At 47.8% G+C, this 27,835-nt stretch overlaps 1 protein-coding gene across 1 annotated transcript in view; it reads left to right on the top strand.

The window, feature by feature from the left end:
* The window catches only part of LOC8041128 (solute carrier family 15 member 1), a 340,827-nt gene that overhangs the window by 99,646 nt on the left and 213,346 nt on the right, over positions 1-27,835 (top strand). The window lies entirely within an intron of this gene.

The raw sequence follows: 27,835 nt of genomic DNA, 5'->3' as shown, positions 1-27,835 counted from the left end.
TCCAAGGTTCCTGCTTAAAGGCCCGTTCACACTCTTACGACCGAGTACAACTGAGAGCGATCAAACCGGTTTTTAAGCTTTTTGCGACTTCTTAGGACCGGATTAAAGGCAGCGGAGCTGGTCCTAAGTGATCGCAAGAGGCTTAAAAACCGGTCTGGTCTCTCTCGGTCGTACTCGGTTGCAAGAGTGTGAACGGGCCTTTAAGGCCCGTTCACACTCTTGCAACCGAGTACGACCGAAAGAGACCAGACCGGTTTTAGGCCCGTTCACACTCTTGCAACCGAGTACGACCGAAAGAGACCAGACCGGTTTTTAAGCCTCTTGCGATTTCTTAGGACCAGCTCCGCGCTGCAGCGCATCCGGTTCTAAGAAGTCGCAAAAGGCTTAAAAACCGGTCTGGTCTCTCTCGGTCTTACTCGGTCGCAAGAGTGTGAACGCCGCTTTATTCTCAACTGATGTAAGCCTTTCGGCAATATTTGTTTATTTACCATTAGTAGTTTTCGGCTCTCTGTTATTTCATCGATAGAACTCTTGGACTCTGCTTGACCGGTCTCGAATCTTTGTGACCTAGAATTAAGTTCGTTCAACAAGTAAAACATCTGCGTAAACTGGACCAACTGCTCCACACTCATAGGGCCAGGGTTAGATTCATTGTCGCCACAGCATAGAAGCGATAAAAAAAAAAAAAAAAGAAAAAACAACAGATGACGCAACAGAAGACTGCAAGTGTTGTGGGCAGGGCAGCAGCAATAAAAAGTGGTCATCCGAATGGTAACAGTAGCAGTTGTCAGCATAATACAGCATAATTGGCGGAACGTTTTTGTTTTCCCCAGCTTTTTGGAAACGGGCAGGAAAGATAAATCAATCGTGCGGACGCCAAGCAGGCGACGAACTTAACATTCCAATCGCCGCGTTTTTTTAGTTAACTCGCGCTGTTTTAGAGACACAGGAACAATAAATGTACGTGCGTACCACATAATGCAAGGGTAATCCATAGCGTGTTTATTGGAGCTCTGGCTAAAGAAAAAAAAAAACAGGAGATATAATTGACGACAGTGTCACTACGACGAAAGTGTCCGCCACCACCACGCAACACTTCGAAAATGACAAGGTGACGGCGAAGAGATAAGACACCTTCCAGCCGAAAGATCTAGGTGAAGGTTCAAGCTATTTATACCAAAAAGGGTCCACTTAATAAAAAAAGAAAATGTCGCGCGACCATTTTTTTTTTTTAGAGCGCAGCTCTTAAGGTTTATACGCACATTCGCGTTTGAACGCGTTTGAGTGCGTTGCGGAGTCCTTGCGGCCAGGCGCGGTCGCTTGCGGTACGACGCTCGCCTTCCCGCAAGGCTCGGTCAGCTCGGTAGCGCGACGCAAGCGAGTAGAGACCCGCTCAACTTTCCGAAGCGTTGCGGTGCGTTCGACCAATCAGAAGCCGAGAGAAGAGAGGAAGGTGACGTGTTCGGCTCGCGCCACTCGGCCGACTCGGCGAGACGTATCCGGTTCCGCTCGCAGTGCTTGCTTTTTCGTTTTGGGGAGCGGTGGGGACTGGTTTTCCCAAGGCTGCGATGTTCAAGTTCGACAAAATGTCGGGGAAGCCAGCGGGATTGTCCCAAGATCGAACACTTCGGCGCTGTCGCTGGGCGCCGCCATGTTGCCGTGGATGTCGCAGGCGGCTTTGCTATTGGTGAACCGCTAGCGACGATAGCGCGTTCTTATTGGCTCTTGACTGCGGTTGACCGCGTGTCAGCGCAAATGTGTGTACAAGCTTGGCGCAAGCGCTCCTCGCAACGCAACGCGTCCGCTTGCCGCTACGGAACGCACCACGCTCAAACGCGATGTGCGTGCGTATGGCCCTTAGGCCTCATTCACACAGCCGGCGTTTCGCCCCGTCCCGGCGAAAGCGCCGTGGGCGCCGTGCCGAAAACGGGACGGTGCGGGGACGGAGGAGTGTTCGAACCAGCGGCGGCGGAGCTGCCGGCGATGCTGGCGGCTGTGCCCCCTTATATTGGGCGGTAGCTTGCGTCACCTAGCATAGAAATCTTCGTGCACCTTTCAAATTCCGCTTCAACGTTTGTATCTCGTAAAACTGTATAACCTATATAACCTATTGTTTCGTGCCTAATCACACACTTCCCTCGATCTTTATTACCAATCTTGTAATCCCGTATTTGTGGCTGCTTTGTGGCGGCGTGGACCACCAAATGTAGCGGACGATCGGCGTCGACGGGCACAGCCACAACTGTTTTGTTCCTCGGAGCTTGCGTTTGGGTCGGCGATAACGATCTTGCATGTTTGAAAACATTTTATTCGTCTCCAGGTTTCGAAACAAAAACGACAAGACCCACCGCGAGCACGCTTCACATCAATCACTCCTTGCGCCGCATTTCGTCGCCGATGATCGACGACGTATTTTGTTTCTTCCGCTGTTCTTCCTTAAAATCGCATTTACATCTATCGCAAAGGAACTGATGTGGTCTCACCATTTCGAGCAGCAGCTCAGCGGTAAATCCAAATCTCTGTATGCCCGTTGTTCAAGGGCCGTAAACATCACACAATGCGACCATCGTCTCGCTGGCCTCCATTCTTCCCGAAAAGAGCTTTGTTGGCTTCGTCGGCTTCGTTGGCTTCGTCGTTAGGGCAGTTAGGGCGTTGGGGCACAGTACGGTCAACTCTCCCTCCCGCGGTCGTGCCCATGGTCACCCAACTTTTGCGAACCCGACAGATTCAACGAAAGTTTCCGATTTTGTGATTGGCCGTCCCTCGATGGGGCGGGGCGCCGGCGTTCCCGGTCTCCCGCCGGTGCCGGGGACGTTGAACATCCTCGTTCGGCCCTTTTCGGGTCCGGCGCCCCGATTTCGGCCGGAAACCGGTCCCAACACCCTCTCCCCCGGCGCAAAAGACGGCCGGCGTTTTCGCCGGGCCGGGAGAAAAAAACGGCTATGTGAATGAGGCCTTAGGCGCCCGTTTCCGGCTTGAGCTGCGTCGCATCGCCGTCGGCGTAACCGCGCGGTGCATTCCCTACTGAAAAAAACCATTTGGCGCCTATATGAAAATAAACGGGTCCATACCGGTAACAGTTTAACCATACCGGTCACCAGTTTGTCAAAGGGGTCGCCCGTATGGCTCAAAGGGGTCTCCCGTATGAGCCATAACGCTCACCTATTTGGACAAACAGGTCACTCCTTTGTCAAACGGGTCGCTCGTTGGGCAAATGGGTCGCTCGTCTGGGCAAATGGGCGACTCGTTTTGGCAAAGTTGTCGCACGTTTGCTCAAACCGGTGACCATGTTGCAAACTGTACCGGTTTAATCAAACGGCTCTCAGGAGCCCGTTTGATACTGAACGTACAGATCGGCGGCGTGGGCACGCCTAGCGTTTCATACGCGGCAGCCAATGGTTCCGGAAGGCTGGGAGCGCCGGTTCATCGATTTCAGATCGTCACCGTAATGCAAGTAATTAAATTTATATTTGAATTGCGCTGATGTTCGCTATATTGCAACTAAAAACAACACCTTTTTTTGTTGTTGTTTTACGTAAACGCGGGGCGTCGGTGAGCCGATATTTTTGACAGAACTTTAAAACTTTGTCCATCTTTGTTGCCTCAATTTACTTATTCAGCTCGAATCTCTCTCGCAGAAGACGCGACCGCGTGAAAGAATGTACGTCTGGACTCCGTTTCACTTTAATTCAAGACGCAGCGAAGGTAGCACGCGTACACGCGGTTGCAGAACATCGAGCATAGACCCTTTCAGGAATTCAGTCTGGCCACTTTAATCACTATCATCATCATCTGAAAACGGCATATGTGCTATACTAATGGCGGCCTTCTGTTGACTGATGAAGGAAGAAGTTGAAGATGCTCCTAAGCGGACGATTCGAGGCCTATACATTCTAGATGTTAGCGCGGCGTGAAGCAGGAATTGGACGCAAGAGCTGCGTAAGCGTTCATTTCTAACTCGGTCCCAGTCAATCTGTTAGTAGCACTCACTCAGCTTCAAAGCCCCTTGATGTATAGAACTCTATCAAGGCGTCTATGTGGGTTGGCGCTTCGTTGCGACTGGCTGCATTTGTTTCGCCATCGACACTAAAGGAGATTGAAAAATAATTGTAGTGAAGCGCACATTCTCGTTTACCGTTGACCTTTAAGAGTGACGGTGCCCCATTAAATACTGCAGTCCACAGGTTCATTGCCGCCATTAGTATAGTAAAAGATAAACTGCCATTTGAGTCACCAGATGGCACTGAATTCCGGAAAGGGTCTAATGCAGCAGTCAAACTAGTATTTTCTTCGCTCGGGCGCAAGCCGGGCTTCTGGCCGCCCCGCCGCCATTTCCAAGGTTCGAGCGTGCTAAAATGCGCGCGCGCGTGTTTTCTTTTCTTCGAGGTTACAAAAACAGATCTCATTGGAATGCCTGGGGAGAGGGAGAGGGGCCGTCCCTGTGGTCCTCGCCCCCTACCTCCTCTCTTGTCACCCATCACGTGACCTGCAGCCGCGCGCGAGCTACACACTGATAAGCACCGAGATCCGGAAGGGTGCGCCTAGCAGCCGCTTTTTTTTTTTTGTCTGCTTGTTGTCAGTTCCTGCTCGACCTTCGCGCGTCCACCTGCTTCGACCTGTCGCCTAACCCCGCGGTCTTATTAGGATGTCTCTCGACAACGTATTGGATGTGCACGAAAGCTATCAGTGTTCGAAAAGTCCTACGCCTATATCGGCAACAAGCGATTCTTCAAAGAAGTCAGGAAATCTTGCGGTTTGGTTGGGTTCGGCAACTGACAGCTTGTGCGCCACATCGTGTTGAAACTTCCAAGAAGCCGTTCCCTCTCATTTGTGTTTGTGTGGTTGTCCTGCTTTGACCGTGTCGACAAATATCGCGGATTACATCTTTCAAGTCCGCTATTTTTATGGTAAGTGCACTGCAACCTTACTTCTTGGCAACGATTGACCGTTCTGCTCGTACTCTTCCAGATTATCTATATAATTATGCAGCCACTATTCTCGCGGAATTTCCCGAAAGTCTACCTTCATAGTCTAGAATTACCTTGTTTGGTTTGCTATCTTCTCAGTTGTATAAAAGCTTAGAGTGCCTCTCACATTTCACAGATCGCTTGCACGTTTGTACTTGTCTACAGAAGACGCAATAAACTTTGAGGAGAATTGAAAACAATCTTTTGTGTCTGTTTTCCTGTCCATTTGCAAGCACCTAGGCGAGCACATTTGTTCTACGTGTTTCCTTCATGTTATAAATAGGTTTATGAGTTTCGGAACGTCTTAAATAAGTTTAAGATAACCAACCTACCAGACGGTCCCCGTTTAGGGCTAGCGCATAATTTCCCGATTCAAAAGGCACGTTCAAACGTGTGGTCACGTACAAGGTCGAACGGGCACCTGTATCAAACGGGCACCTGTATCAAATGGGTACCGTTTCGAGCGGGTACCGTTTCAAACGGCTACCCGTATCCCATAATCACGTTTGATCCAAACGGGTCGACAAGTTTGCACCCGTTTGATTTACCAGTTTGCCACCCGTTTGAATTTCAAACGGTTTTTTTCAGTAGGGTTATGGGTAAATTTCCCCGCCAAATCTAGCGAAAAAATTTCCCCGCTAAATCTAACGGTAAAGTTTCCCCACTGAATCTAGCGGAAAATTTCCCCCGCTAAATCTAGCTGAAAAATTTTCCCGCTAGATTTAGCGGGGAAAATTTTCCGCTAGATCTAGCGGGAAATTTTTTCCGCTAGATTTAGCAGGAAAATTTCTCTGGGGGGTCACGTGACCCCCTCCCTACGTGACCTTGGGGAGGGGGTCACGTGACCACACCCCACGTCACGTGATCCCCCAAAGTCACGTGACCCCCCCCCCCCCCCCCCCCAAGAACACGTGAACTTCAGTACCCTTCCCTCCTCCTCCTCAAGAGCTGCGCTCTAATTTGGCGTTACAGGGCTTTCAGTTTTTTTTTAACGAGGCAATTGGTCGTGGGGTCGTCGAGGAGCGCCTTGCTGTGCCTTTAGTGTTGGAAGGGCTTTGGCCGCTCGAGTCGATGGGATTGTTGCCCTTGCTTTCAGAATCCGTGGATCGAGCAGCCTTCACCGAGAATAGTCCCTTTCCGAAATCCATTCTGGCCACTTCGATAGCTACCTTCACCTACGTAAGTGTGTATCATCTGAACATGCGAATTTCATTTAATTTCGGCGGCCTTTTGATGGCTTGTGAAGGAAGAATTTGAAGACAGAAATCGATGCGGAGCCTGAGCGTTCAGACGTTAGTTTGCTGTATTGTTGGCCGATGCTACAGGGACGAGACTTATGAGCTTCTATGCGTTACGCATTTGAGGCTGTCATGTAAGTCCTTGGAATGCTCGGCTTCGGCACGCCCCAGAGAAGCTCAAGACAATGAATAGTTAATTTTATCGAGAGGTTTACTCAACTAAGCGCCTCGTGCAGAGTGGTAGTTGCTTGACACCATCGGAAACTGAAGCAAATAGAGAAACAATGGTTCATCGAAAAAACACCGTAACTTTCGTACGTCTACCGTTGATGAATAGGTTACTGATTTTATGCGCCATGAGCATACTACAATTTGAACTAATATTTCAGCCGTGAAAGGGTCTATTGTAATTTCCAGTACTTATTTCTTTTTTTTTTTTGCTGCTTGAATTCGGAAAGCGCGCGAAGAGCAGGCAGAAGTACCCCTTGGATCGAGTGGCCGTGCCCTCGCTCTCCATGTCGAAGTATCGTGGCGGTATGAGCGGCCGTGGAGCTATTGTAGCACCAACTTCCGATCATTTCCCTCGGTGTACTCGGATTTGTTTTTGGTTTCGTCGTACGCAGGTTCTGCGTCATAGCAAAATAAAAAATATATTCAGTGAAGAGTTTCTGCTGCTACGCGTTAAATCACTCAACCAAAGCAAAGCAAAGAGGAGAAAATACCTGGCCCCGCCACGTAATACTGGTGACTGAGTCACTATCGAGCGATCGCAGCGCTCCAATCGGTCCCTCTCGAGACTAATGACCAAACAACGACTGGCAAATTGGTGAAAGGAGAAATAAAAATGCGGACACTGAGGGCTACGTAAGAGGGCCCAATGATCTGGACACGATTAGTGGTTAACCCCCCGATTCAAAGGGGATAGCTACAAACATCATCATCATCAAGGCGTGCTAGAAATGCTTGGGATAAGAGGACGCATGTGTGCGCCCGACGCGGTGCCAAAAGGCTTATGTATGGTTTGCTTTCGACCCATTATTTAACACGATAGATAGGCCTTTTCTGAGCAATGAGTGGCGGCTTTGGGGATAGATAGGATGTATATAGGACTGGTTTAACGGTAAACGTTCAGCTGAGTTTGAGACTTTGTCCTCCTGTCACCTTTTTCTTTCTCTTCCACGGTTGATGTTCCATAGGTTTCTCGCTCAGGTAGTTCAACAAAATGGAAAGATACTCACCTTTGCGGCTAATGGCCCTTATCCATTCGTCCCGGATCGTGGTGGTGGGGAATTCGTGGAAGCTAACACCCACTGCTTTTCCCCGTTCGGATTTACAAAACGGTGCGCAACAGTAAACCATCGCGTTATCTTCTAGATGTGAGCTTACATCAGCGGACGCGATTAAAGCCATAAAGAAATTACATACAACTCCAGAAAATGCTTACCGCCCACGGGAAGGCAGCTCGTGCTGTCAATAAACGTGGGCCGCGGACCACCTTGCGCAAAGCAGAACCAGAACCACGAACCCAACACCTGAGACGCACCGCTACCTCTCGGCATCAATGCAAGCGGTCTCTAGACGCGGGCGCTGTGGCCAGTGATATCCCTACACACACCCTATGGGGTGTGTACATCCCCCTCCTTGTTTTTCTGAAGGCACTCCCTTAATTTGCAACGGTTCCTCTATTCTCAACGCCCCCCCCCCCCCCCCCCCCCCATAAATGTAGACCCTCCCCCCTAATTTTAATTCCTGGGGAAACCCCTGGCTGTGGCACTCGCGTGTCACGGGGTTTGACTGCATTGCAACTGCGACTAACCCTGGATATTCGAGCTTCATATGCCGCGTGCCAGCTACTTTTTGAATTGGTTGGTACGCTTCATGTGAAGCTCTAATGACCCCTCGACGCAACGCAGTCAAACGCACTGCGACGCAACGGTGCGTATGGGCCTTCCCGCTTCCTCCGCACTGAGGCCTTGGTAATCGGAAGCTTCGTTGCAAGGGCCACGCGCGGTTACCCGATTCTTATCAGAGTCAACAGTCATCGTGCCACGGTCGTACAGATGTTGTGTACGGTGCTCTATAATCGGCAGAACACGGATTCGCGCGATACAGGGGAAGTGCACATCCCGCGAGAGCGAGCAACGCGTGCGCGGTCAAGGACGCAGCTGACACGCTTTCGCCTCAATTAAAATTAATCGAGTAGTGCCGGCTGTGGGGTTACGAATGGCTCAGGCGTGATGCGTGAGACGAGAAGAAAAAAAAAGAGCTACTTACAAGGATCTCTACTCGATTAGTTTAGCTTCCGTGCAGAAACCGGGGTCAGGTGCCCAGGAAGCAGATTTTGTATACCCCCCCCCTCCCCCCGCCCTTTATCGTCGCACAGGTAATGGTAACAGAAAATATGACGCCGCGCGGTGGCGCTTCGGGCGCACTTCCGGTCTGGTGGTGTGGGCGGAAGTCGCCATGCGGCACGGGCATTCCGATGTTGTTATGGAAGAAAGCAGACTAAAACCTGCCTTCTCGTCGTCAAAACGCCGTGACTGGGGCTCTACCAAAAGAGCCGTAAAAGGTGTGACGATTAGTTTTCGTGTGTTTTCTGAGTGCTAGGTTCGTTGAAGAACGTGGATAGGTGCCGTAAAAAGAGAAGACCAAACACCTTCGGACCAGGATTCCTTGTGCGGGAAGTACTTTAGGTTGGATTCGTCGTTACTTGTGGTGTCAGATTGATTTGTTTTGTTTCAAAATGAACGCGTGAAAACTAGGGGTGCGCGAATATTCGAAATTTCGAATACGAATCGAATATGTTCCTTATTCGAAACGTATTCGATTCGAAAATTGCATATTCGGAATTTCCCGAATATTCGGCCAAAGCCGAATATTCGGGAAAAACGTCGAATATTCGCACAAACTGCGAATATTCGAGCTATAGTCGGATGCAACCTCAGAACAATCTTATAGCTCCCCCCACAAGCGCATTGCGCCCATCTGAAGTGCCTCCGCCGTCGAGAAAGTAGTTCGCTAGCAACGTCGCTTTTTCTTCCTCCAGGAAACGTGTCTTAAACTACTACAATATTTATTTAATTCATTCAGGACATTTAAATAAGTTAGAATACGTTTTTGTCAACGAAATAGCTGTTTAGTAAAGAAAGAAAGTCATGTCCATTGTACCGTCTTCCCAGTTCATTTTCTGTCCAAGGTACTGTCTAACATACCGTCTTCCAGCGCCTTCGATTGAAGGAAAGCGAAGCATTTAGCGCTCTCTGGGCGGCACCATTTTGTTCGTCAGCAGCGCCCTCTCCACACATCCGGGAAGTTCAGCGGGTTCGGCGGGGTAAAACGAGAGAGAGGGCACGCGCCCGACTCCGCTAGCAGACGACAAAATGGAGGTTGCCGTTCTCCATCTTTCAGCTGTATCGGCGGGCTCTACCGAACATCGAACTCTCGCTCGTGGCTGCCGTTGTGAAGTGGTTCGCGTTCTTAGAATAGTTGTGGCTACTCCAAAATCAGCCTATAGCTCTCGGTTGTTCTATTTTGCTAAATGATCAACTAGCATATATTTTTTCCGTTACTTAAATAGCAGTTGAGTCAGCCGGCAGTACTACCCTCAGCTACTGCTTGTATTGCGGCAGGAGAGCACGTTTTTATTTATTATTTCAGACTTCCACTCATGGTAGCTAAAGGCCTACACCAGTACAAACCTTTGTATAGTAAAAAAGGTACAGCAACCGGATTTACTTTTCGCCAAAGAGACCGGCCAATCTGACACAGTTTTCCCTATTCTTTTTATTGCACGCAAGTAACAGCGCAATTGGACGCTGTGAGTCTTTTTATCTAGCATAGTATTACACGCCAACTGGCATACAAAAATCTGCGCATCTGCGCTTGAAAGTTCCAAAATGATGCGATTTTAAACAGGGTTTGCACGCCAGCCGGACGCTGGCTACGGCCCACTCGGCGGAGCGGGCGAGATGCGGGGTGAGAGGGGGAGTGAATTTTTTTTCTTTTACCCTCTCTGTTGACCATTCCATTTAGCGCTCTCTGGGCGGCACCATTTTGTTCGCCCGCAGCGCCCTCTCCACACATCCGGGAAGTTCAGCGGGTTCGGCGGGGTAAAACGAGAGAGAGGGCACGCGCCAGACTCCGCTAGCAGACGACAAATCGGGAGGTTGCCGTTCTCCATCTTTGGGCTGTATCGGCGGGCTCTACCGAACATCGAACTCTCGCTCGTGGCTGCCGTTGTGAAGTGGTTCGCGTTCTTAGAATAGTTGTGGCTACTCCAGAATCAGCCTATAGCTCTCTGTTGTTCTATTTTGCGAAATGATCAACTAGCATATCTTTTTTCCGTTACTTAAATAGCAGTTGAGTCAGCCGGCAGTACTACCCTCAACTATTGCGTGTATTGCGGCAGGAGAGCACGTTTTATTTATTATTTCAGACTTCCACTCATGGTCGCTAAAGGCCTACACCAGTACGAATTTTGTATAATAAAAAAAATACAGCAACCGGATTTACTTTTCGCCAAAGAGATCGGCCAATCTGACACAGTTTTCCCTATTTTTTCTTTTATTTGCACGCTGGTAACAGCGCAATCGGACCCTGTGAGTCTCTTCATCTAGCATAATATTACTCGACAACTGGCATACCAAAATCTGCGCATCTGCGCTAGAAAGTTCCAAAATGACGCGATTTTAAACAGAGTTTGCACGCCAGCCGGACGCTAGCCACAGCCTACTCGGCGGAGCGGACGGCTCGCGGGGTGAGAGGGGGAATGCATTTTTTTCTCTTTTACCCTCTCTGCTATGACCCTAAGGCTAATGGAACGGTCTATAGTTCCTGCAAATAATAAATATTTAGTGATTTACTTAGTTTTGTGGGCTTTGCGCACGAAATGTGTGCCTTTATTTTGTTGGATGAATAGAAAACAAGAATAATTATACTTTTCGGGTTTTGACAAATCGGCACCCTTCCAAGTCATCGACACCACCACCGCGCCCCGCTCTCTTTGTCTTCCGTCATGGATCCCAGTGAGGTGACATCGGAAAGCGATTCCCCCGATTTTTCTTGGACGAAACAGCCTGGTGCAGCCTTACCGGCGACACCAAAGCGGTTCTTCAAGAAGCACAAGCGAGGTCGGGTTTTGTACTGATAAGCACGGCAATCTCAGCTCACCCCGCGGAAACCACAGCGAATCGAAGCAGCGGTGCCGGTACTATGTTGAGTAGCAACGTGGGGCAGAGGCGACAGAAATCCAACGAAGCAGACGACGTCCGGCGTAGCTTCTGACCCCTCAGCAGTGCTAGGCCTCGCGCCCGCTTCGAAATTTTCGTTGGCGATAGCGTCGCTGGATTTTCACGTTGTCGCGCAAAAACTGCTGCAAACGCAAGCCGATACCATTAAGGTTTCGTGGCGTAACCCCGGGCACGTAAAACACGGCGCAGTAAAGCAGAATAATTGTCACGAGAAACTAGCGTCGCGTTGCTAAGGCCAGCAGCCATGTTGAGCTTTTTTTTTTTTTTTTTTTTCAAAAGGATCGCGATTGGTCCACGGAATCGTGACGTCATGAAAACGATTGGCTGGCGTTTCTCGGCGTAGGATTACATTTCCCTCTGAGAGGCATTTCCGGTTTTTCCTTAGCTTGCAACCGACCAACGAATAATCTGCCTGCCACGCATTACCCTATGAATATGTTTATTCACTGAGAAAGGCGTACGATGAGTGCGTGATCCGTCTGCTCTGTTTCTATGGGTGGTTCTCATTCGAACCCGTTCGCATTTCTACCTTCTCGTTTTTACCTTCTCATTTCAACCCAGCGCAAAACAAGTTTCGCGTTTCTCCCTTTCTCATTTAAACCGTTCTCAAAACAAACTTTCGGGTTTTGACCCTTCTCAAAACGACTTTTCTCATTTTAACCTTTCTCATTTCAAATTTTCTCAAAACATACTTTCTGGTTTTGACCATTGTCAGAAAGACTTTTCTCATTTTAACCTCTCTCATTTCGAACCCAAATTAATCCAACATCATGATCTCGCAATCTTTCTGCGGTATTTCTGGCGAATTCGGGTAATTAATTGCCTTCGAGCCCTTGCCTGTGTCACCGGCGACCAAAAACGCGCCAGCGGCGCATCACGTCTCCACCCGAATGCAAAGCACAATGAACTGGCGTTTTTATTTGACTGGGTCGCGAGTGAGCTCTGTTAACTTCTTCTTCGATCATTCTATGGTACCATGAGCACGCTGCATTCGCCAACAGCATAAATTACGACTCTTTGAGATGTGTGTAAACAGAAGCGGCTTCACAAAGCTTTTCAAAATATTGGCATTACCACAGTCCGTACAGCTGACAGAATATTAAAATATAGAATCAATGAAAGGGCAGATGTATAAATCACTGTGGTGCTGCTCGCACGCGCGTCAAATTTCAATAAACTTCGTTTGGATTTTCGATTAACTGTTGCCACGGAGGCTTTCCAGCGTCGCTTTCCATATTCTGTTTACTGTTAGTAGATGAGAGTTTTTGTAGATCGTTCCCATGACTCCGATAACGATACCCGATACACCGCCACCGCCTTCCTTGCGCACGCATAGTATCGTTATCGGGGCTATCGGGGGTATCGGAACGATCTACTAAAACTCTCTAGTACCTTTTTTGCAATCCTAAGTCTTCTCATTGCAACCACCCTCCTTGAAATTGTAATGCGTGTTCAAGTTTCAAACTGCATCACTATGCATACTTTATTTTCAGCGGTGTAATACCTTGTTATTACAAAGATGTAAAATAAAGTGATGTATGATGCAGCCCGTGTCTCAGAGCAAACATACCTTGCTCAGGCTGGATAAATTCTTTTAAAAATGTTGACTTTCTTTGAAACATAAATTATCTTTCTCTTCGTTGTTTTTGATATCTTGTCTCAGAGCACAAAAGGGTGCCTGTCTGGATAGCTTCGTTTGCCACTGGAACCCGCTATTTGCCGCCTCAGCGAGCATTGTTTCGTTTGGTTCCCTATTCCGATTCGGATGTGACGATACCGGATACAGACTGGCAGACAAGCTGCCCGACCTCTTGGAGCTCGGGAAAACTTCTGCTGGTAAATTGCCGATACACGCCTGAGAAGCGCAACCCGAAAAGCTTGCACCCTCCAGCCTTTGACCACGCGAACGCCCTTGCCGAAGATATGGGAAAACTTTTTTCCCCATATCTTCTATAGGGAAAATGACCATCCGAATTGGCCATTACAAGCAATAACACACGACTAGCACAATGATCCATCCGCTCCAAACGACGACATCTTAACGACATACAGCGACAGAAGAGAAATGAAGTACCGAGTCTGCGCTAGCACTTTTGAAACCACGTCACCATGTGACCACGTAGCTAAGTCAACAGACTCGGGGTGGCACGCAGGCATAAGGAAAATTGTTTCATGTGCTATGCAAGAGATGGTGCCACTTCACTTCATCTTCAACCTTCATCCTCAACTGTTTTTCCTTCTTTCTATGCCTCACTACGGTGTTCAAATGAGAACGGGTTCAAGCGAGAAAGGGTCGAAACGCGAAAGGTTAAAACGCGAAGGGTGTTTTGCGAATGGGTTCATACGAGAGGGGTTCAAATGAGAATGGGTTCAAATGAGACGGGTATAAATAAGAAAGGGTCGAAACGCGAAAGGTTAAAACGAGAAGGGCGTTTTGCGAATGGGTTCAGACGAGAAGGGTTCAAATAAGAATGGGTTGTTTCGAGATACACCCGTTTCTATCTGTCCGATGCCAGCAAGACAGGATCACATCACATATAGCAATATGTGATGTAATTGCGCGTTCCATAAATTGATACAATGAAATAAACCTCGAGAGTGAAATATAAATATAAAATAAATCTCGAGAGTGTGATCTAATATAAATGTTTGAAAATTAAAAAAAAAAAAAAAAAGCTAGGTGCGAGCAGAACATTGCATTGCATTTGATAACAACAACTGCCACTCCCGCACAGTCAAAACTAGGATTGTCGCGAACCTGCCCAGGTTCGAGTTAGACCAAGTTCGACTTTTTCAAACTTTCAGCGTGAGGTTTGACAAAGGTTCGAGTGAAGTTCGACTTTCGTTCGCATGCACAAAAATTTAAAATATATATAGTTGACTCCGCCCGGCAGACTCCGCCCGGCAGAGGAAAAGTGCTATATTTGTTGCGTTTATTGGCATCACTGGTTCACGTTAATAACTAATGAAAGCGTTAAAAGCGCATATTTTCGCTTTTATATGGTGTAAACATTGGTAACCTTTTTACGAAATATAAAGTACTTTTTAAATGATTTGTTTCCCAAAATTCGAAGTATTCGTGTAGCAGACGGGCAACACTGTCCATAAGTGGAACTTCTTCCAACTTTAGTGAAATTTCGCAGGTTTCCCGGGTGAAAGGGTCTTCCTACTGGCGGAAATGTTGTCACGGCGCGTAGGGAGCGCTTACTTTCTGAACACGTCGAGCAGTTAATTTTCTTATACGATAATTTGTAAGGAGTGCATTACTAGAAGTATCTGCTGCAGCCCAGTAATATGCAGTTGTATTGATTTATTTTAGAAAGGCAATAAAACCTGCTGTTACCTCTTGTTTTGCAATCTTTTATTGCTAGACAGATATTCGATATCCGATTCGATATTCGGACCCCGTTTTTCGTCTTATTCGTATTCGATTCGTATTCGAAAGTTTCAATATTCGTACACCCCTAGTGAAAACCGTCAAGTTGTTCGGACCACTCGCGGACCACTCGCGGACCATGTTCAGTGTGTCTTGACATTCAAACGGTCGCCTGAACATTTAAACTGACGTCTGCTCGTTTAAAGGGACAATGAAGACGATTTTAATAAGTTTCTTAAACGGTGGTTTTAGGCTTCTTGGGAACCTAGCACACTGCCCAATTTTTTTTATAGACAACTGTGACGCGTATTTCTCTGCCGACAAAAGAACTGAAGAAACCGAAACTGAATTATCTCTATTCTCTTTTCTGGACCTCCGAAAGCGGAGGTCACGTAGGGAGTGACGTCAAGTGGGAATAGTCGGTATCGGTAGCGTTTAGGAGCTCGAAAGTTTGGTAACCGCGGTGGGTTACAGCAGCGCGGTGGCGCGGTCGTTCCCAAAGTAAACACGACACCGACATCTGAAACCAAAAGCAAACAGCTTCCGCGTGTTCCGCGCTGTTTTATTTACGGTTTAGTAATTATTTCCGATCCGATTTACACTTTTTATGGTTATTCAAGTGGAAATTGGAACAGTGTTCATAAGAATAGTTAATTTATCGAGAGGTTTACTCAACTAAGCGCCTCGTGCAGAGTGGTAGTTGCTTGACACCATCGAAACTGAAGCAAATAGAGAAACAAGGGTTCATCGAAAAACACCGTAACTTTCGTACGTCCACCGTTGATGAATAGGTTACCGCGCTTGTAGGAACCGCAGCGCCGCGCCAACTCCGCTTCTTCTGGCTTCTGTCGCAATTGATCCCGGTACGATTATTACCGCGACTGTTTAATTGATTTGCGCGGCACACAAGCGCCGGTTTCGGCTGAAATTCGGGCAACGTTGCCTGGGACCACGGTGGAAGAAATACCTTTAGGTGGTGACTCTGGCCGTTCTTCCCGCGTGGAGCGAGCGACCAGATCGTGTTCGGAGCTGGCCTTGAACAAGGAGTATGCTCTGTTTCACCTTATGATGTTCCGCAGGAAAGGCTACAAGCGCGAGCTCCTTGCCCTGGGGCACATCCCGGCGGCACAAGCTCTCGTAACTTAAGAGCAGCTGCCAACGCTATGAGCTCGCGCTTCTTGCCTTCGCTGCGGTACAACATAGGGTGAAACGAAGTGTAGTTGTTCCGTGCCGCCGCAGAGGGGTGTGAGCACCGTGGGTATGAGGTCTCCCCTTGGCGGCCACGGAGTCGGTGGCGCGTAGCTTGCTCGCCATTTTCGCGGTGTGGTGAGCGGTCAATGGCTGGCCTCATCTTTTGCTTTGGTGCTGTGTCAATCACCGGTGTTACCATCGTACACGAAGATGAGCATTAACCCAAAGAAGTTATGCTATAAGGATGGGAAAGACGTGCTTTGTTCCCAACTGCAATTCGGGGTACTGGAACTGCGCAGAGCGAGTGTCCTTGTTTAAAGCTCCATCGAATGACGCTCGCCTAGAGCAGTAGCGTCGTGCAATCCCGAGGGCCGATCGCAAGTTACTACCTAGTCTCCTCATCTCGTTGACCAAGTGAAGACTGAGCTTGACACTCTAATTTCTGTCGAAGACTGGGAATGCGAAGATGTCTGCACAGAGAGGGCTCATGAAACCAAGGCTGTGGACTGCATGCTATATTATGTAACTAAGTTTTTGAGCGTGAAAAAAAAAAAAAAAGCTACACGCTGCCCTGCATGCCGATCCGCTTTCAGCATCGACAAGAACACTTCTGCTGAAGCAGCACTGACAAACGTGAAGAACAGGGGAGGTTCTATACACCCCAACAAGAACCTTTTACAACTACTGAAGAAAGCGGAACAGTTCTTCGTGCAAAAAAAAAAAAAAAAAGCCACAAAACTTTACTGGGACACAATCGACAGTGTTCTTGACACATGCGCTATAACGTTTCCATGCGCTGAACACAAAGAATAAACAATCGCCCAGTTGCTCCACTACTACTTCAGCATGCGAATGCGACAACACTGTAAGCATATTACGATGAGTAGGAACAAACAAGCTCAAGAAATAAAGAAATCAGCAAAGCAGCGCTCGTCTTAGTTTAAGGGCTCGGGCGAGAAACACAGGATGTAGGAGATGGCGTTCTTTGGTAGTATGCAGTGAATTCAGCTTTTATGTATATTTTAAAGCAGAAATATTTGTCAGGTATTTTTTTTACCTGTAAGACGGGGTGACACCATATTGTGCGAGTATAGATGAAAAGTGATTTATGTCTTATAACCGCTACATTTTTTTTTACTTTCAGTCACTATGTCATCATAAATAGGAATTTTTTCTTCTTACAAGGTTTGTATGTTCCACAGTACAAGTTGACATTGTATGTATACCATTTGTAATGCTAACACCGTTATGCGCATGTAAAGAATGATTTAGGCCCCACTATGGAACATTATTAGAATTTTGTTTTTTTTCAATAAGGCAGGAGCAGGGTGGAAAAATCACCCTACCTGATATAAAGCCACGCAATGTGTGTAAACAATTTACGGAACTGTTACCAAACATGATGTTTGACAAAACATGCGAGCACGACCCAGCTGTTTACTCTAAATCAGTGGTTCTCAAATCGAGGTCCGCAGACCCTTTGGGGTCCGCGAAGGCATCCTATATAAGGGTCCGCGAAGACCTGCCTCCCGCCAATAAAAGTTGTCTTTTTTAAAGATTGAGAATAGACGTTTTAATTTTGGGGTGAGTTTCCTCGTGTATATGTCAATAAGAGATGTCTACTTCACACTAGCCCTTAGTTATATCCATTTATTAAATCATTCTTATATTTAACCTATACCTTTCCTCCCCTCTCACCAAGAACGGGGTCCTCCATCATCTCCGCCGATCTACAAGGGGTCCGAAAAACATCAGTGGTTGAGAACCACTGCTCTAAATAATTGAAGGGCCAGTAGATTATGCGGAGAAGTTTTATATTTATACGAGTATTTTTGTCACGTTGAGTCATCATCGGAATGTTCTGGTTTAAAAAAAAAAACAAAAAAAAAAAAACAGGAACCGCACGGGGAAAAAGGCAATCAGTGCCAGTGCGCCAACATAAATCCCTCATTTCACTACACAGTAAACAGGGACCGAGTAAAGAATGCATAATTTCCTTCACAAGCCCTATAAACAAGCCTTCACAAGCCCCTCTATACAAAGGCGCCATCTATCTCCGTGCGAGCGAAGCGCGCTCGGTGCGCCGAACATAATGTGGTCGCCGCGCGAGACAGAGAGTCATTACCTAAATGTATTTCTTCCACCGTGCCTGGGACGTGCCGGGAACCCAGTTAAATCGCCAAAAAAATATCCGAAATTGCCTTCATTGTCCCTTTGAACAACGGCGGCGAGTAGACCAAACGTTGCGATGGAAAGCGCAGGCCTCAAAATACTTGTAGGTTCGAAGGTTGTTTGGAATAAGTAGGCTCGGTGTAAACAGTAGATACAAGGAGATGTTGATCATTGTTATGAGTGGCCCTTTCCGACTTGTTACGCCTAATTCACTTCGTGAGGTTCTGCTAGCGATTCTCAGTATCGACGTCGAGCATCGCAGCTTCCGTCCACGCTTTTGCAGCCCGATCGACGTCACGACTGAAAATAGCGAGCAGGATCTCATGCGAATCAGTCTTAGCGTCCATTCTGCGGTGTTCACGCTGAATGCGCATGTCAGATTATTTACACAAAGTTTTCTGGTGTAGCGAGCCTCGCTAATTCCGCTCAGACCACCAAACCAGTAAGACATTGCTATAGGAAAACATAGAATCAACAATTCTAACACAAAAAAAGAGCAGGGGGACTCACACCGACGCCAACAACATCAGATTTGAATGGCTTGTTCATGCGGAACGCGGCGCTTCTTGCCCCTATCCCATCGCGCATGTGCGACGCCAGTGGCGTGCCGCTAGGGGCGCCCCGGTGTGTTTGTAAACAGGAGTTTGTGTATAGACCAGGGGGGGGAAGGAGGGAAAGGGAACGCGGCGCAAAGCGGAGGCTGCCATATTAAAACCGCTTACGTTGCCAGCATAGGTTTCGCAGTGGAGAAGTTGCTGCCATATACGGCGGACGAAGTTTTACTTTCTTTTTCGTTTTGGAAAGAATGTATTGTTGTGTTATATAAGTCCTCCTGCATACAGACAACGAAGTTTAAATATATTTGTCTTGTTTACTCGGCTTAAAACCCTAAAAACAGGTTTTGGCAACTTATTGCTTCCATCATTTTGGAGTACGCAAGGCAGTTATCTCGCTGTTCTGGTTTCGGTTACGAAAGCAAGGCAAAACGCTCGTAGTTCCCGCCCTCAGTACACTTTGGACACCTTCCACACTTTGACACCGGATAACTAGATTGTGGCGACGCACAATCACCAGCATTTTGGTGCTATAAAACCTCGTCGTCGTCTGCTTCAGGGAAGCACGGCCGCCCGCTACACAGTCACGCGGGACACAGGAACGTCCGTCGACCGACGCCCCCGAGGCAATAAAACCGCCATTTCTTTTCTATGTTGGGATTCGCTCGTCACCACGACGCAGCATCCCACAAGATGAACAAGGATTTAGATTTGCTTCAGAGGTCACTTTCGCCGCTTCCTCACCGTCGAGCAGCCGGATCAGCTGACGGCAAGCCGCGGATGAAAGGCTTGAGCATCAAAAGCCTAGAGCCACTACAACAGCCCAAGTGCACTCACGATGCGGGGGCGCGGGCTTCTGTCAATCCAGGGGCAGACCCAAGGGGGAGGCGGGAGGCGACGGGGGCAGCCCCCCCCCCCCCCCCCCCCCTCCCCTGCCCCCTTCTTGGAGGGCGATTTGACATGGGTGGATTCCCCGAAATAAAACCAACTCCCGTCCTGCCAGGTGGTAGGAAGCTCGGTACTCAAGGACGAGGGTTCGAAATAGGGTAGGCCGCACCCTAGCAGGCGCACACATTTGGAGAACCACTCCGTCGCTTAGACTGAAGTCCGCGGCGGCGGTTTCAAAGCACGGCAGAAGTTAGAACCAAAAGTCGGCGCAGCGGCGCACATCTAGGGGCCGTCGGCGCAGTGTGGTTCTGCGGCGTTTAAAACAAAAGGCGCAACCGGAGTCCTGTTTATCTTGCTTTAGAGTTTAGATTTTCCTTCCCCCCTCGCCCCCCCCCCCCCCCCCAAAAAAAAAAAACGAAAAAAAAAAAAAACGGAGTTCTGGATCCGCCCCTGGGTCAACCGGTAGCCCAGCAGAAATTGCGTGAACGTTCCAGCTCTTCGTCATGACACGCTGTTGCAGAATGCAGGGTAAAATACAACTACACGTACCACCGAATCAAATGCACTGTTATCGTAAATATTGGCTTGTGATTGCGCCTTTGTAGATCATCTTATTCGTTTTGCTGGAGAGACGCAACCGACGGGCATAACGAAATCATTTGCGTATTCCGCATACCTCACAAAAGCACTCACCCAGTAACCTTGCGAAAAGCGCGAAACACGGAGTCCGCACCGCCCTGACTTACCAGTCTTTTATTTGCTTTAGAGCAGTTTGTACCTGCTAGTAGGTATGTCTAGTGAAACTGCAACTTGAAACTAGGGGCAATGCCAGAGAGAAAAGTGACAAAGTTGAGAAAGCATGCTCGCTCTCTCCAATTTCTGAACTCTCAAGTGATTGTACCATAATAAATTCACCAACACCTTTTTCCAAAAAAAAAACAAAAAAAAAACGCTATGTTCACTACGTAAAGAATGGTCTCAGTTCATGCATCCGTAGGCAGGTAGGAAACGTTGCCCTAATTTATTCACACCGCATGACGAGCGCAACAAATTCACACGAGATTTACAAGAAAATATCAGTGGTGACTAATGTTTCTCTGAAATTCTGTATGACCGGTCGTTTGCAGGACCGAATCATCTACTCGGGCGGTGTGCGTCGCTGTGCAAACGCCACAACGGCAGGTCTATGTCAAGAATCCGTAGTCCATTGTTCAATTAAAACGACGTAATTTTGTTGAAAACGCCCGCAGCTTTTTACTCACGGTATGCGTCGAGAATCTTCCACATTTTGAAACGGAACGAAGGAAGATTTACTTTTAAAAGCGCTCGCTGCGTCCTCCCGGACCAGTTGGACCGGATCAGCTGACGACGACGACGGAACTGAACCCGTTGAATTTGAACGCCACAATAACCAATTTGCGCTTCGTGTTAGTATGGGATTCTACCTCCAAGCACCGCACGACACACCACGAACGTTTCAACTCTTTGTCGCATCGCTGTGTTGCACCAAACCTATCTCTATGCACCAAACAGAACAAGATCGCCAAAGTCAACGGAGCGCTGTCGTGAACCTTGGCTTGTGGTTGCGCACTCGTGGACCCTGTGACTCCCTTCGCTTTCAAAGCACGCACGACGATTACGAATGATACTTTCCGTCTTCCGGGACCATCACAGGGGCACTTCTCCGGTCACGCCTTCGCTACATGTGCTGGCAAACCGCGTCAAACGTGGTCAACCCGAAGCGCCGAAGCAATACCGGCGCCATGTTGAAACTTGAACGTGCGTTGTTGCTAGATTTTCTCCGACCAAACACAAAAAACGAAAGCAAACCGGCTCTAGCTTCCAGCGTACATCGGCGTTGCGCCGTGGCCAGATTTTCTCCGTCAGCTCTAACTTAAAGACGACCTACAGATGCAGCAACACTGGTCTCAAGTTTTAACATGGCGGCCCCCACGGAGCGCCGTAAATTCTGAGGAGGGTGCATTGGAAGCGGCGGCACCTTCCCCCCCCTGGTATAGACCTTTCCAGCGGCAGTCTCGAAGGGAGCGATTTACAGCGCGCGTCCCTGGTTTTGAGATTGTACGTCGCTACAAGTGGGGCGTAAAAAGGGCGTGTAAGGGGTGTAAATCATCAGCGCACCACGTACACCCCCCGATATTCAGAAATCGTGTAAAACAGGTGTAAGAATGGTGTTATTTCTTACACACACCGTTCCTACATCCTTTTTACACGAATATGGGTGTTACAATACTTAATGTTCATAACGTTGCTTTAGTGTCGAGCTTCAGACGTTACACCGCTTGTGTTTACGTGCAACGAATATTTTGAAGCTGTCGGTGTGCATACATTGAGCCGTGGTACAGAGTGAAGTTGACTTGGCATCGGTAGTCGCCGAGTTGTCGCTTAGGCTGAAGCTCCTTGATAGGAAGAATGGGGGTTCGGGTCTTTCAGAGATGACTGAGGACCATGCCGAGCTCCCCCTGGGCAGTGGTGTAGCCAGGAAAAAAAAAATAAAAAAAAGTTACCCCCCCCCCCCTTTCAAAAAAAAAAAAAAAAAAAAATCTAGTTTATCTTTAAAGCTTGTAGTTTTCAAGTTTCTAGCGGCGCGCCTGGAGGCCCCAATAGAATATATTTAGGTCGCGTTACGTGTGCGTATGATTATGCTCCTCTAAGTTGGTCACGGATGCTATAATGAAATCAAAAGGAAGCAGCTGAAACGAAAGGCAATCTTAACGCTCTTGTATACTCCGCCGTCGAGCGTAGCAAACGCGGAAAAAAATTGGCTTGCTCTTTATGTTTATACAGCCTTGATGGAGATGCGCCTCAACGGGTAATCGGTCTCTTAGCTGTAGATGAGAAATTTAGCCAGTGCGGTACAACCGCTAACCTGGGATTTTTAACGTGCATCACGCAGTAGTGACCACACGAACGCGTGCCGGTACGAAACTCATCCAGATCGAAACGGGCGGGGGCGGCGGGGATCGAACCCAGGAGGTTCCCAGCGCAAGCTTTCGCTTCACGCTCCGAGCTGAGACGCGTTAGCCCACTCGGCCACTTCCTCCCTTAGCAAACGCGGAGTAGCGCAGCGCACACAGATACTGATTTGTCGCAGGTATCAAGTTCCTGCTCGACGTAGCGTAGCGCAGAACGTGCCGTTCTGCGCTCCGTTCCGCTCGCTGCGCTCAGCGTCAAAGTATTCACCCTTCCTCGCGTTAGTTCAAACGTGGTGGTGCCAGTGTGCAAATAGTCCCTAACGAGTTCCGGTTCTGAACTAGACGATAGGTTTCGCAGCATTAGCGAAAGCAAATAAGTATACAGGCTATCTTCTGGAAATGGCCGCTTCGAGCACTGTCACACTTAATTCACTCGTGGGATAAAAGAATGATGAGTAAAAAAATTACAAAATATACGTGAACCGGAAGTGTGCTGGGGCTACCCAACAATAATAATAATAATAATAATAATAAGTTTATTTCGACATGCATATGTCTGGGAAACTGCGGCAAAAGAAGACGCGAAGTCCTCTGACGTGGCCACCAGCCCCCATTATAGCACTCGGCACGTACTTCTAAGGATACCGAAAAAAATGAACATCAATTACCTAATTCACAACAAAATAAGTTTACGGATGAAAACATTTGAAGAGTCACAAAGTTGAGTGAAAAATAACAAACACTGTTACATATAATATAATTGATCACATTTGCACATACAAGTGGCAGGTGCATGCACCTGTCACTTGTATGCACCTGTCACACGTGGCAGGTGCATATATTGTTCGATTGAAAGAAAGTATAATTTGCTCATTTTCCTAAATATCTGGAGGTTGCTACAGTTGTGTACCGTTTGAACTATATTTGCATGAGTATTTAGTAAGTCAGCGATTTGATAATGAAGTGTTTGAGTTCCATAGTTTGTTCTAAGATTTTGTTTGATGTAAAAGGTCTGTCTAAGAGTGTAATAGGCAGGCTTATAAAGGTAGGCGTTGAAGAAAGAGGTCTTATCCCGCTTTATCTCGTCAAATATAATGTTCGCTAATTTAATAGATAAAGCATGTCCGATGGGTAATAGCTTATATTTTTCGAATGTGGGCGATGTATGCTGAATATAACCTAAATTATCTATGAACCTAACGGCCTTCTTTTGTAAAAGAAAAACTTTTTCAATGTTTGTTTTTGTCGTGGTTCCCCAAACTAAAAGACAATACTGTAGGCGGGAATACGCAAGAGTATAGTAAAGCTGCAGTTTAAGCCAGTTTGGTAACAAGTGTCTGACTTTATTCAGTATACCAATTGAACGTGATATATCACATCTAATTTTATTTACATGGTTCGTCCAACTTCAAAACTCCTCAAACCAAAGCCCAAGGAACTTATGAGCCGAAGTGCTTTCTATCGTAGAGTTTAAAAATGTAACATTCAACTTACGCTGAACAAGTTCATTTCTGGACCTGAATATAACATATTTTGTCTTCGCTGTGCTTAACTCTAGTTGGTTAGACCGCAACCACTGAGATAGCTCATTAAGCCAGCAATTTGCACACTGTTCAATTTCATCGAGATTTGTCCCGGAAAAGAAAACGTTGGTGTCGTCCGCGTACAGGATAATATCGGGGGTTCGCGGTATATTAACTATGTCATTTATATATGCCAAAAATAACAAAGGTCCGAGGATTGAACCCTGAGGAACGTCGTACTGTATCAGGGAAGTTTGTGATGTAAAACCGTTTAGAGATGTGAATTGTCTTCGAGCTGATAAGTAATTCTTGATAAGTTCGAGAGCTAATCCCCTTATACCATATCGTTGTAGTTTTCCAAGAAGAATATCATGCTTTATAGAGTCGAAAGCTTTCCGAAAATCTAGGAATATACCGAGTGTCTAAAGTCGATTTTCTATGTTACTTATTATTTTGTTTTTTATGCATAGCAAAGCTGTTTCTGTAGATTTTCCTTTCTGAAACCCATACTGACAAGATGGCGCCATTGAGTTTATTGCCAAACACAAAAGGGGAATAACAGATGATTTAGAGTTTCCATAGAAAGCTGAGGCCGCGACTTGTGTATTTTTGTTTATTGATGTAAAATTTTTTTTCAGCCACTTTGTCAGTACGCATAGACAGACGCTGCCAGACGCTTGTATTTGTACCTACCTCGTGCATTCAAGGGATGGTGAACCGAAATTTGGATTTCAGAAAACAATGCACGAGATGTAGGCGGGACGCTACAATCCCTGGAGCACTATACTTGAAAGGTGATATCTCATATCGACGACCGTATTTTCAAAAAAAAAAAAAAAAAAAAAAAAAAAAAAAAAAAAAAAAAACGGTTGAGATTGAACGAGGCCGACGAGGCGTCAGGATATCAGGTTTTCTCCTCTCTTCATTTCGCCCCCCACCCCCTTCCCCCAAGGCGGCGAGACGGAGAAGACGCGAGGCTGTTCCCTCTCCCTTTCGGAGAAACAAGACGAGAACATAAATAATCATATCTGTCAAGTGCTCCTCCTTTTCTTTTGAAAAATACGGTCATCCGTTTGATATATCGCTGTATGAGTGATGTTTTGATGTTTGTAGCATCCCGTTGCACGCTTTTGCCGCCGTGCTTTGTGGAATCCAGATTGCGGTTCAGCATCCCTTTAACTAAAGCTACAGCGCGTCTCATACGCTACCGTCAGTATTACATTGTGGCGTCTTGAGGATGAATTCCTGGCTACGCCGCTGCTCGTGGGCCCCTCCGGTTAGGCTTAGCTCGACGTCCGGCGTGGTGGAGCGTCAAAGCTTCTAACGGGGCAAAAAATTAGCGTGGAGGCCCGGAAAAACTCACTGCGGTAACAGCTTAGCTTCCCGCATCGGGTGCTACCCAAGATTCGGGTGGTATTGTTCATAAAATGTAAAAAGTGATGATTTTTCGGAGCCCACAGCAGCCGTTATTCTGCAGAGCGAGCGCGCGGGGCTCGCTTTGCAGAAAAGAGTTGCACATGCACAGTGAAGTCTCGTGTAAATGGTGGATTGAATGTGTACGTACGTTGGGAAAAGAGGGGTTGAAGACGTGAAGCCGGAGCACGCCGTGTTCAATGTATTTTCCAACGGGCGGTGCATGGAGCTGGTTAGATTCGCTTGAGTGGCGTGATGTTGGGGCTGTTGACCCCCGCGCTCTGCGCGCTGCGTGCTGCGGTTCGCGTAGTGGTGTGCTCTCGCGGAGTGATAACGTTCGATACAAATGCACAAGCTTTGGCGTTTTTAGACACGCTCAATGTCCAGGGAAGTTGTAACAAGCACATATAGGCTCTTCTGTAAGGTCCTCTTTGTAGTCATGGCGAAATCGACGCCCATTACCTAAATAGCTCATTTGCGCTTCTACGGTACAGTTCCTGTTTGCGAACGAAAAGGGTGCATTGGACGTAATGCCGAAAGACGGGACATGTTTTCTTCGACTTTTCCCCGTCGATTGACGAATTTTTTAACAGTGAGGGTATCCGAAAGTCTGCGGGAGGATATGACAAATGCCTTAAGATCGAAACAAAAGATAAGGTATGGAGAATTTATTGAAAATAAGGCGTTTCACAGTCAATGTTTAATAATTCTTACGTCAAAACAAAACTCACTTTCTTGACGCGCCTAATAGGGAGTCTCCACTGGCTGTCATAGCTGTGTTCGCGACTGCTGAGCACGTGCTAATGGCGAGCTTCCACAGTTCTTTCGCAACGTGCATTCCACACCATCAAGAATGCCGGTCTTAGCAACCTAGTAATGTGAGCTCGTTCTGAGCATGTGCTCTAAACAGCATCCACAAATATGCGTTCGGTAAATACTCCCTACCGATCTCTATGACTATATGCTGTATCGCGTTTGCCCGCTTCGCGGATGCGGCCGCGGTCAGTCATCTTTTTGGCAGAGTCGTATTTACCTGCAGCCACGCCATAGTAGTATGGTGTGGCTACAGATAATACAACTCTGCCGCCTACCGCCCGTTACTCTACCGTCTACCGCCCGTTACAGTCTACTACCGGTTAGATAGGGTACATCTGGTACAGCCACTATCCGTGGCAGACAGCGTTGTGGCAGTTGTTGTGGCCGTGGTGACAGACTGCCATAAAAATAGCCGTGGGTGATATCTCGTGCTTGATTTTAGTTGTTCGACGAAACAGAGTGTTGAAACCCGGCGTGAACGGTAGCCCGATTTTTGAGGACCCTGCGAGTTTCACGAAAGTGCAGCACCGGGGGTAAGCAGGACCGCTCGCATCAAAATCAGACGGCGTGCATGCCGCGAATGAGCACCTCCGCGGTGCGATATCTGTTGACAGGTGGTGGTGTGATTTTTTTTGGGGGAGGGGGGGGGGGAGGGAGGGGAGGGGAGGGGGAGAGGGGGGGGAGGAGGGAAGTTTTGTGCCGAACGCTTGTGTATACACGTTTGCAAGTTCGGTCTGAGGGCGCCGCCATCTTGCCCAGTGGGGTGCGCTTGGGCGCGGCCATAATCCGATTATAACGCCTTAGCAAGGCTGCGTAATCGTATGAGGACGCGCCCAAGCGCACCCCAGCGAACAAGATGGCAGCGCCCTGAAGCCGGACTTGCAAACGTGTATACACGTTTGCAAGAAAGAGTCCTATGCGCTGCCATTTTCAGCGGTGCTGGCGCCGCATAACGTTTCCGCCATGATGGGGTGCGCCAGGAGCCGGGGGCGCGTCATTGGGGTGCGCGATGACAAGATGGCGGCGTCTGCTGTATCGCCGACGGCCAATGTTAGCGACACACTTACTGTTTCGGAACGCAGGAGGAGGTATCCACACAGAATCGGAGCCTCAAATATTGTAGGACGGGAATGTTTAAGGGTTGGAGCTGACTTTATATGACCGCAGCCTCTGTTCACGCACGTTGTGAAAGCCAGGGGCCCTATGTTGCGCTTTTTGGACTCCCACAGCGACTAGGGAGAAGGAAGTGACGTCAACAACGCAACGAACGCAGATTGGATGTTGATTGGTGCGAGTAGCTGATGACGAATTTCCGCAGAAGAAAACAAAGCTCAGTTTTTTTTCTTCTGCAGAAATTCGTCATCAGCGACTCTCACCTATCAACATTCAATCGGCGTTTGCTGCGTTGTTGACGTCACTTCCTTCTCTCTAGTCGCCATGGGAGTTCAAAAAGCGCAACATAGTGCTCCAGTGCTGCCGCGAGCGCAGCCATCGTTGATGCAATGGCCATGCGGC

The sequence above is a fragment of the Ixodes scapularis genome, unplaced genomic scaffold, assembly GCF_016920785.2.
Source record: "Ixodes scapularis isolate PalLabHiFi unplaced genomic scaffold, ASM1692078v2 PGA_scaffold9__187_contigs__length_104089568, whole genome shotgun sequence".
NCBI classification, from domain to species: Eukaryota; Metazoa; Arthropoda; class Arachnida; order Ixodida; family Ixodidae; genus Ixodes; species Ixodes scapularis.
Note: the sequence above shows the minus strand (reverse complement) of the source record. Positions and strands in the feature narration are given on the sequence as shown.